The sequence below is a fragment of the Oncorhynchus masou genome, chromosome 22 (genome assembly GCF_036934945.1).
Source record: "Oncorhynchus masou masou isolate Uvic2021 chromosome 22, UVic_Omas_1.1, whole genome shotgun sequence".
In the NCBI taxonomy this organism is placed as follows: domain Eukaryota; kingdom Metazoa; phylum Chordata; class Actinopteri; order Salmoniformes; family Salmonidae; genus Oncorhynchus; species Oncorhynchus masou.
Window position 1 is genome coordinate 51,694,328 of NC_088233.1, and position 11,514 is coordinate 51,705,841.

Consider the following 11,514-nt stretch of genomic DNA (forward strand, 5'->3'; position numbering starts at 1 on the left):
TTAGCATGTTGCGGATTTGGGCAGACCAGTAGTACAATTGAAGGTAAACCACCATCTCTAAACGTCACCTGTGTCCCTTTCACAGTTTGTTTTGAGATTAAAACTTCTACAAGACATGTTTCCACCTGAGAATTAAGCATACATATCCAACTTAGTTCTAATAGACTGTAACCATACAAGTACACACTAAATGGAAACTAAGGCTGTTTCAAACTAAGCTGTGGAAGAGGTAAAGAGCTATTATCTTGGAAGTGTTGTGATGATAGGTCATGCACTGAAGTTTGACCCTGAACTCTAGTTTCTAAAAGTGTCTGTTTGTCAATTAAAATGAGCATGAGAGCGAGAACAAAAGGTTTGAAAAGTGTGGTTGTAAGCTGACAGGTACACATTGTTCCTGGAAAGCTGTATCGGGATGACTAATGCCTTAACACCACTCTAACCACAATGCCTCAGCTCTCTTCAGTTGTATTTTCACTGTGACGCGACTGTCTGACAGAGAAAAAAAGTTCTCTGTTGTTCCGTTAGCTACCCTCTTCTGAGAACACTTGACTCTTCAAATACGTTGGCCAAATGAGCGGAATTCATGCATCAGCTTTTGACCTTTCAAAACATTGAAAACACTTGCACAAGTATATATATATTTTTTTTAACCAAAAGTGAGGCACGCTAGAATAGCAAAACAACCTAGGAAATATTCTGAGATGACTAGTCATGCGCCAAGAGAGATTTAATATCTTTTGTACTAATGAGTAATATGCAGATGTTTCATTTTTTGAATGAAATATGACCCACAGACAGAAAATCACCAAAGCATCATTGACAGTCCAAGGTCTCTCACTGCAAGCTGGGTTAGTGAGGGAACTTTCCTGTAATAAAAAGATGTAATAACAAACTGAAATATATTTATTACATAAAGTAATCAGACCCTTTACTCAGTACTTTATTGAAGCATCTTTGGCAGCGATTAAAGCCTCAAGTCTTCTTGGATATGATGCTACAAGCTTGGCACACCTGTATTTGGGGAGTTTCTCTCATTCTCTGGAGATCCTCTCAAGCTCTGTCAGGTTGGATGGGGAGCATCGCTTCACAGCTATTTTCAGGTCTTTCCAGAGATGTTTGATCGGGTTCAAGTCCGAGCTCTGTCTGGGCTACTCAAGAACATTCAGAGACTTGTCCCAAAGCCACTTCTGTGTTGTCTTGGCTGTGTGCTTAAGGTCATTGTGCTGTTGGAAGGTGAACCTTCGCCCCCAGTCTAAGGTCCTGAGCGCTCTGGAACCGGTTTTCATCAAGGATCTCTCTGTACTTTGCTCCAATCTCTGTATCTTTCCCTCAATCCTGACTAGTCTTCCTGTCCCTGCCGCAAAAAACACCCCCACAGCATGATGCTGCCACCACCATGCTTCACTGTGGGGATGGTGCCAGGTTTCCTCCAGACGTAACGCTTGGCATTCAGGCCAAAGTGTTCAATCTTGGTTTCATTAGACCAGAGAATCTTGTTTATCACGGTCTGAGTGTTCTTTAGGTGCCTTTTGGCAAACATCAAGCGGGCTGTCATGTGCCTTTTACTGAGGAGTGGCTTCTGTCTGGCCACTCTACCATAGAGGCCTGATTGGTGGAGTGAGGTAGAGATGGTTTTCCTTCTCGAATGCTCTCCTATTTCCACAGAGGAACTCTGGAGCTCTGTCAGAGTGACCATTGGGTTCTTGGTCACCTCCCTGATTGAGGCCCTTCTCCCCCGATTGCTCACTTTGGCTGGGCGGCCAGCTCTAGGAAGAGTCTTGGTCAGGGAGGTGATAATTCCTTCAACCTCATGGTTTCGTTTTTGCTCTGACATGCACTGTCAACTTAATAACCTTATAAAGACACGTGTGTGTGTGTGTCTTTCCAAATCATATCCAATCAATTGAATTTACCACAGGTAGACTCCAATCAAGTTGTAGAAACAGCTCAAGGATGATCAATGGAAACAGGATGCACCTGAACTCAATTGAGTTTCATAGCAAAAGGTCCGAATATTTATGTAATTAAGGTATTTTTTTTTACATGTTTTATTTTTAATACATTTGCAAACATTTCTAAAAACTTGTTTCACTTTGTCATTATGGGGTAGATTGATGAGAGAAAAAAGTATTTAATCCAATTTAGACTAAGGTTGTAACATAACAAAAAAAAGTAAAGGGGTCTGAATACTTTCCGAATGCACTGTATATGCACGTGCAACCTAGAAATTCCGCAGTAAATATCTAGTGCTGCATGCAGAGTTCCATAAATGCTAGCCTGCACAACTGAACAAAAATATAAATGCAACATGAAACAATTTCAAAGATCTTACTGAGTAACAGCTGATAAGGAAATTTAAAATAAATAAATAAATAAATTCATTACGCCCTAACCTATGGATTTCATATTACCGCAAATACAGATATGATTTGGTTGGTCACAGATACCTTTAAAAAAAAGGGCCTCACAATGGTCCTCAGGATCTCATCACGGTATCTCTGAGCATTCAAATTGCCATCGATAAAATGCAATTGTGTTCGTTGTCCGTAGCTTATGCTTGCCCATACCATAACCCCACCGCCACCATGGGGCACTCTCTTCACAACGTTGACATCAGAAAACCACTCGTCCACACAACGCCATACACATGGTCTCCGTTTGTGAGGCCGGTTGGACGCCTTGTCAAATTCTCAAATTCTTGTCAAAACTGCACATTTTAGAGTGGCCTTTTATTGTCCCCAGCACAAGGTGCACATGTGTAATGATCATGCTGTTTTAACAACTTATTGATATGCCACACCTGTCAGGTGGATGGATTATTGTGCCAATTTAGAAATGCTCACTAACAGGAATGTAAACAAATTTGTACACAACATTTGTGCGTATGGAACATTTCAGGGATCGTTATTTCAGCTCATGAAACGTGGGACCAACACTTTACATGTCACGTTTATATTTTTGTCCAATGTTGTTAGTTGGCTACCTAGCACAAAATGCCAAGTTCGTATTTCTTGATCCAACCAAAAAACATAAAACAAGTTACATACGTTCAGTACCAGTCAAAGGTTCAAGGGTTTTTCTTTATTTGCACTTTTTTCTACATTGTAGAATTATAGTGAAGACTTCATAACTATGAAATAACACATATGGAATCATGTAGTAACCACAAAAAGTGTTAAACACTTCTAAATATTTGAGATTTTTCAAAGTGCCTTGATGACAGCTTTGCACACTCTTGACATTCCCTCAACCAGCTTCATGAGGTAGTCACCTGGAATGCATTTCAATTAACAGGTGTGCCTTGTTAAAAGTTAATTTGTGGTATTTCTTTCCTTCTTAATGTGTTTGAGCCAATCAGTTGTGTTGTGACAAGGTAGGGGTGGTATACAGAAGATGGTATTTTACCAAATAGGGCTAAGTCCCAATTATGGCAAGAACAGCTCTAATAAGCAAAGAGAAAAGACTTTAAGACATCATTACATTAAGACAATGTCAGTCAATGGAAATGTTCAATTGCAGTTTTAAAAACCATCAAGCGCTTTGAGGACTGCCACAGGAAACTCCAGCCACTTTAATAATGGGAATTGATGGGAAATTATGTAAAATATATCACTAGCCACTTTAAACAATGCTACCTAATATAATGTTTACATACCCTACATTATTCATCTCATATGTATACGTATATACTGTACTCTATATCATCTACTGCACCTTTATGTAATACATGTATCACTAGCCACTTTAACTATGCCACTTTGTTTACATACTCATCTCATATGTATATACTGTACTCAATACCATCTACTGTATCTTGCCTATGCTGCTCTGTACCATCACTCATTCATATATCTTTATGTACATATTCTTTATCCCCTTACACTTGTGTGTATAAGGTAGTAGTTTTGGAATTGTTAGTTAGATTACTTGTTGGTTATTACTGCATTGTCGGAACTAGAAGCACAAGCATTTCGCTACACTTGCATTAACATCTGCTCACCATGTGTATGTGACAAATACATTTGATTTGATTTGATTTGAAAGGAAGACCCAGAGTTACCTCTGCTGCAGAGGATAAGTTCATTTGAGTTACCAGCCTCAAAAATTGCAGCACAAATAAATGCTTCACAGGGTTCAAGTAACAGACCCATCTCAACATCGATTGTTCAGCGGAGACTGTTCAGAGGTGAATCAGGCCTTCATGGTCGAATTGCTGCAAAGAAACCACACATAAAGGACACCAATAATAAGAAAAGACTTGCTTGGGCCAAGAAACACGAGCAATGGACATTAGACCAGTGGAAATCTGTCCTTTGGTCTGATGAGTCCAAATTTGACATTTTTGGTTCCAACCACTGTCTTTGTGAGGCGCAGAGTAGGGGAATGGATGATCTCCGCATGTGTGGTTCCCACTGTGAAGTATGGAGTAGGAGGTGTAATGGTGTGGGGGTGCTTTGCTGGTGACACTGTCTTTGATTTATTTAGAATTCAAGGCACACTGAACTAGCATGGCTACCACAACATTCTGCAGCGATATGCCATCCCACCTGGCTTACGCTTAGTGGGTCTATCATTTGTTTTTCAACAGGACAATAACCCAACACACCTACAGGCTGTGTAAGGGCTATTTGACCAAGAAGGAGAGTGATGGAGTGTTTCATCAGATGACCTGGCCTCCACAATCACCCGACCTCAACCCAATTGAGATGGTTTGGAATGAGATGGACCGCAGAGTGAAGGAAAAACAGTCAAAAAGTGCTCAGCATAAGTGGTAACTCCTTCAAGATTGTTGGAAAAGCATTCCAGGTGAAGCTGGTTGAGAGAATGCCATAAGCGTGCAAAGCTGTCATCATGGCAAAGGGTGGCTACTTTGAAGAATCTAAAATCTATTTAGATTTGTTTAACACTTTTTTGGTCACGATTCCTTATGTTATTTTATAGTTTTGATGTCTTCAGTATTATTTTAGAATGTAGAACATAATTATTATTATTTTTAAACCTTGAATGAGTAGGTGTCCAAACTTTTGACTGGTACTGTACGTGCTGTTACCAGATCCACTAAACAAAATCAGACAACAATTATCCGTTTGCTCTGGTGGTGTTAGTTACATTTGGCTAGCACAGCAAATAACCAGAGGTACTGTGATGGTAGAGAAAGATACATTGACCTTGTTAGCCAGCTAGATAGATGAATCTCTCACAACAGCCAACACTATTACTAAACTAAATGTAGCTAACATATGAGTCCAATGTCTGGTGGACACATTGTTCATATCAAAAGTTAGTGGGGTAATTTCTGCCGCTTGCTATCAATCCCTCTCTCCCCCCTCACCAATCTCTCCTCGCTCTTCATCTGCTTTCTCCAAAACGCAAGTATATTTTACCAGGTGTATTGTCAACTTAGTTTCAAATAAGAAACATACTGTAGTATTAATGAACTAGCTATTGCCATGTATTTCCAACCTCACGTTACAACAACTAGCTAGAAGTTTGTTTCCATGTAGTAAAACTAGATTATAATGCAAAAATGCTAGCGCTGGCACCTTGTGGTGATAATGTTGAACTGCATATAATTACACCAGGATGACACAGAAAATGAAGCAAACGAATTGCAACTTCATTTCAAGCAACATACATTTTTAAATAAAATCAAATGAATCTTAAAATATTCCTTTCTGCACACCCTCATGATAGTGGTATTTGGTAATGATCTCGCTCTCCTGTGCATGTCATCCTTAAGGCCTACCTTCATTAGTAGGGCTTGCACTAATCCATTTCATGACAGCATGCACAGTAGCTGTAAAAGTCAAATTTGGTATCCTTCAAAATGGTCAACTTCAAGTGTCAGCTTTTGGTTCTTTCAAATTATTAGAAAAATTATTCCCGCTCACAAATTCAAATCGAGGAGTGCTTTTCCTATTTCAAATAGTATAATTTCAAATGGAGAAAACATCTGAACAGATTGTAAACAATGTGTGAGGATTTGCTAATCCTGTTTCGGTATAGAAATGACAAGCCACATGTACAAGTGTATTGGACATGCCCACGAGGCCAATACTAATCCCAACATATGTCTGTATTGGGAATGCATGCCATCAATAATCTCATATCCATTGTAAACAATGGAACCAGAAGGGTAGAGCATGGATAGTGGAGGCAAGAGAAAAATACCCTGGACAGTGACCACAGTGAAGGGTCCCTTTTACATGGGCTGCAAAGTAGCCATGTAATGTGTGAGTTCCATACCTGTACGGCTGACCGAGATGGTCTATCATACATTTATGATAGACAGGAGACACTACTTGAAGTCTCAGAGGGGACGACATCACATCACATAGTTACATTTTTTAAATGACATCACAGTGGCTATTAGAATTCACCTCTGCTACAGTCACACCCCTTTCCTCCTATGGCTACGACAGTATAAATCAGCTGTATGATCAGAGTCAATGTAGCAGAAAGAAATACCCACAAAATGTGTTCTGTGGGTGCTAGATCAACTCAGTTCACACAGTGTGCTCTGTTGGCTGCTGAGATTGATGTGGAGGAGGTGGTGGTCAGTGAGTGTAGCAGAGGCAAGTTTGTAGCACGTGAGCTAGTTGATAGGTGAGTGCTAGACTCTTCCTCAATGAATCCTTACTCGATTCCTCTCATCGCCTCCTTCTCAAAACCCATTGGAGAAAGTCAGTGGGGAGGAACCTTGTACATCCTCCTCCAACACAGTTGTGATACAATTCAGGAGAGGAGATAGGATGTGAGTAATCAAGGAAAGAGAAAGTGAGACAAAGCCCAAGTAGCCAGTTAAATCAAAGAGGCAATTGAGGTAATATGTACATGTAGGTAAAGTGACTATGCATAGATAATAAACAGAGTAGCAATTTGGTTAGCTGTTCAGGAGTCTTTTGGCTTGGGGCAGAAGCTGTTAAGAAGCCTTTTGGGCCTAGACTTGGCACTCCGGTACCACTTGCCGTGTGGTAGCAGAGAGAACAGTCAATGACTTGGTTGGCTGGAGTCTTTGGCAATTTTTAAGGCCTTCCTCTGACAACACCTGGTATAGAGGTCCTGGATGGCAGGAAGCTTGGCCCCATTGATATACTGGGCCGTACGCACTACCCTCTGTGGTGCCTTGCGGTCGGAGGCCGAGATGTTGAAATACCGGCCGGTGATGCAATCAGCTCTTGATGGTGCAGCTGTAGAACTTTTTGAGGTTCTGGGGACACATGCCAAGTATTTTCATTCTCCTGAGGGGGAATAGGCATTGTCGTGCCCTCTTCACGACTGTCTTGGTGTGTTTGGGCCATGACAGTTTGTTGTTGATGTGGACACCAAGGAATTTGAAGCACTCAACCTGCTCCACTACAGCCCCTTCAATTAGAATGGGGCATGCCAAGCCCTCCTTTTCCTCTTAATGATTGTGTTGGAATCATTCTTGGCAATGTAGTCAATGGTGAACAGGGAGTACAGGAGGAGACTGAGCACACACCCCTGAGGGGCCCCTGTATTGAGGATCAGCATGGCAGATGTGGTTGTCTACCCTTACCACTTGGGGGCAGCACATCAAGAAGTCCAGGATCCAGTTATAGAGGAAGGTGTTTAGTCCCAGGGTCCTTAGCTTAGTGATGAGCTTTGAGGGCACTATGGTGTTGAACGCTGAGCTGTAGTCAATGAATAGCATTCTCATGTAGGTGTTCTTTTTGTCCAGGTGTGAAAGGGCAGTGTGGAGTGCAATAGAGATTGTGTCAACTGTGGATCTGTTGGGGTGGTATGCCAATTGGAGTGGGTCTAGGGTTTCTGGGATAATGGTGTTGATGTGAGCCATGACCAGCCTTTCAAAGCACTTCATAGCTACAGACGTGTCTTATACAAATAATAAGCAGAATGTCAGGGCTGGAACTGAAACCTGAAAACTCAGTACACTCCTAGATCTCTAGGAGCAAGGTTGGCCATGTATGTTTTAGGTCTATGAATTGTTACTTTTAACAGTATTTTTATAACAGTAAACCAATAGCATATTACAACCCATTGGAGATACACGCTTGAGTCTCTCCAGGACTTGGGACTTTCTTGGCGACCCGTTACAGCCGCTACAGAACAGCTGTTGTTTACAAACACACTGGGAGATCTTTAGGTTTCCAGGGTTCACTTCTGCTCCTCCTAAAAAAATCTGTTAAAAGAATTCACATTTTAAGAATGACAATTAACTATACTGTTAAGACCGGTTGCGGTCATTCCCTTGTGGGAATGCAGTGTCAATCCAAGATCATGCTGTTCAAAGTGGCTCGAGGACTCCTTAACAAGATAAATAATTAAAAATGGAAAATGTTAGCTTACAATATTTAATCGAGCTGTTTTTGCTTCATCATTCCTCACACACATACTGATCATCATGACTTGCTTACAATTGACAATTTTGATATGCTCATTTCAGTTGTATTATTTGTCCTTTAAAAAAAATTCAATTGAGTCGATGACGGAAGCCTGGTGGTGTTTATTCTCGGCATGAAGATATTTCATGTTTAGACGATAAAAGGCTACACCAATCACTCGTGCTTGGCTGCCAAATTTATAGGCGTCCCCTTAGGCATAATACTTAAATTGAGTACATGTGATCATAATCATTATTTTAGCAATCTACATCCCTCCTAGCAAGGTTATTATAATTGTGGTTTTATATTTGTTTTATTTATATTATTTTCAATTAGTTTCCAGACATAATTTACTAGTTTGTTGTATAAACATTTCCTTTTTATATGAATTAGTTTCAGTTTGTGTTAAATAATTTATTTTTGTGTTTTTTGGGATGCCACTTCTTGTAAATGGGGGCAGTAATACATAAGGTGATGGGTCAGGTCATAGGTTTGGTTTAAGTGATAAAGTAAAATTCAATGAGACTTGGAATTAAAAGGAATATTGCCGACACTGGTCCAACAACATGGTGCAAGGAAACTCTTTGCCCATGTTCACGCCAATCCAACTTGAACTTTGTAAGAATAATGAAGTTAGCTACCGCCCCTGCTAGCTAGTGACAGCTAGTGGTAGTGATGCACAAGCTCGGCCTATTTGAAACATCGCCATCACCTGGCTGCATTTACCCGCCAGACCCCCCCCCCAAACCCCATTAGATTAAAACTGAACAGGTTTGAACGGCGAGAGCTTCTCTGCTGTGATCACATTGGCTGGTGCTAAAACGTTCAATAAACGGGAATCCTCCGTCCTTCCCGCACACAATGTTTATGTTTACAATTAAATGTATTACGTCATAATGGAAACATTCTAACATTAGGCAATCAAATGTATGAATTCAGTTATAATTTTCCCACAAGTCTAATTTGCATAAAACATTGTGATTGGCTGATAGCTGTGAGGTTTATCAATCAGGATCAAATCCTCTGATCTCTGAGCTCAATAACAGAATGTTCATATTTGAAGATTGATTTGCCAAAGAGACTGCCTTTCGGCAATCAAATGTATTTATAGAGCCTTTTCAGCAGATGTCACAAAGTGCTTATACTGAAACCCAGCCTAAAACCTAAAAGAACAAGCAATGCTGATGTAGAAGCACAGTGGCTAGGAAAAACTCCCTAGAAAGGAAGAAACCAAGAGAGGAACCAGGCTCTGAGTGGTGGCCAGTCCTCTTTTGGCTGTGCCGGGTGGAGATTATAAGAGTCCATGGCCATTAAGGCCAGATAATTCTTCAAGATATTCAGACGTTCATAGATGACCAGCAGGGTCAAATAATAATCCCAGTGGTTGTAGAGGGTGCAACAGGTCAGCACCTAAATGTCAGTTGCATGCATCTTTCGTACTGCCAGCAGTGAGCGTCTGAGTAAGGCTGCAGAGGTTGTGTTCCCAGTCTCACCACAAGTAGATAGGCACACACCTCCTTCCTGTTGACAGGCTCTTTCCACACAAATCAACTCTGTTCCCCACAGTTACTCAAATGTCACCATGCATACTGGGGCGTCAGAGGGAAGATGCTAATTAAGCCATTTTGTCGTAATGAAATTAGTCACGTTCCAGAGCTGTCTGTATAACTGTTTTCCACAACACAAAATGTGGTCTTCAATGAGGTGCAGAGGGCCACAGTGAAAATTGGTTATATATTTCCTTGATGTCAATTTGCAAAAAATATTTACTAGCTGGACAGTCAAGAAACTGTATGAATGTACAGCGCCTTCAGAAAGTATTCACACTCCGACTTATTCCACATTGTTGTTGTTACAGCCTTAAATCAATTTATAAAATAAGTCTCACCCAAAATACACAATACAGCATAATGACAAAGTGAAAACATGTCACACATTTTTGTAAAATTATAGAAAATGAAATACAGATCTCTCTTTCACAGGATTCACACCCATGAGTCAATACATGTCAGAATCACATTTGGCAGCGATACAGACGTGAGTCTTTCTGGGTAATTCTCTTAACACTTTGCACACCGGAATTATACAATATTTGCACATTATAATTTTCAAAATTCTTCAAGAGCTGTCAAATTGGTTGTTGATCATCGCTAGACAATCATTTTCAAGTCTTACTATAGATTTCCAAACAAATTTAAGTCAAAACTGTAAAATCGGCCACTCAGGAACATTCAATATCTTCTTGGTAAGCAACTAGTCTAGATTTGGCCTTGCGTTTTAGATTGTCCTGCTGAAAGGTGAATTCATCTCCCAGTATTTGGTGGAAAGCAGACCAGGTTTTAGCTCTGTTCCATTTCTTTTTTATCCCAAAACTCCCCAGTTCTTAACAATTGCATGCATACCCATAACATGATGCAGCCACCACTATGCTTGAAAATATGGCGAGTGGCATGTTTTGCAATATTCTTATTCTGTACAGGCTTCCTTCTTATTCTGTAATTTAGGTTAGTCTTGTGGATTAACTACAATGTTGTTGATCCATCCTCAGTTTTCTCCTATGACATCCATTTTTACTCATGTACCAATAAGTGCCCTTATTTGCGAGGCATTGGAAAACCTCTATGTTCTTTGTGGTTGAATCGGTGTTTGAAATTCACTGCTCGACTGAGGGACCCCACAGATAATTATATGCGTCTGGTACAGAAATTAGGTAGTCATTCAAAATCATATTAAACACTATTATTGCACACAGAGTGAGTCCATGTGACTTGTTAAGCACATTTTACTCCTGAATTTATTTAGGCTTGCCATAACAATGGGGATGAATACTTATTGGCTCAAGACGTCAGCTTTTCATTTGTAATTAATTTGTAAAAGAAAAAAAAAAAAAACATAATTACGCTGGCCTACACACAATATGGGGTATTATGTGTAGGCCAGTGACAAAATAAATCTCAATTTAATTCATTTTTAATTCAGGCGTACAACATTTGGAAAAAGTCAAGGGGTGTGAATACTTTCTGAATGAACTGTAGGTCCATTATAATTTCTACACAGTTTCGATTTGGTTTTAGTAATTTTAAAGTATATTGAGTTCATCCCCCCTAAAAATTCACAGGCTGCGTGTTTGACACCCCTGCTCTATAGC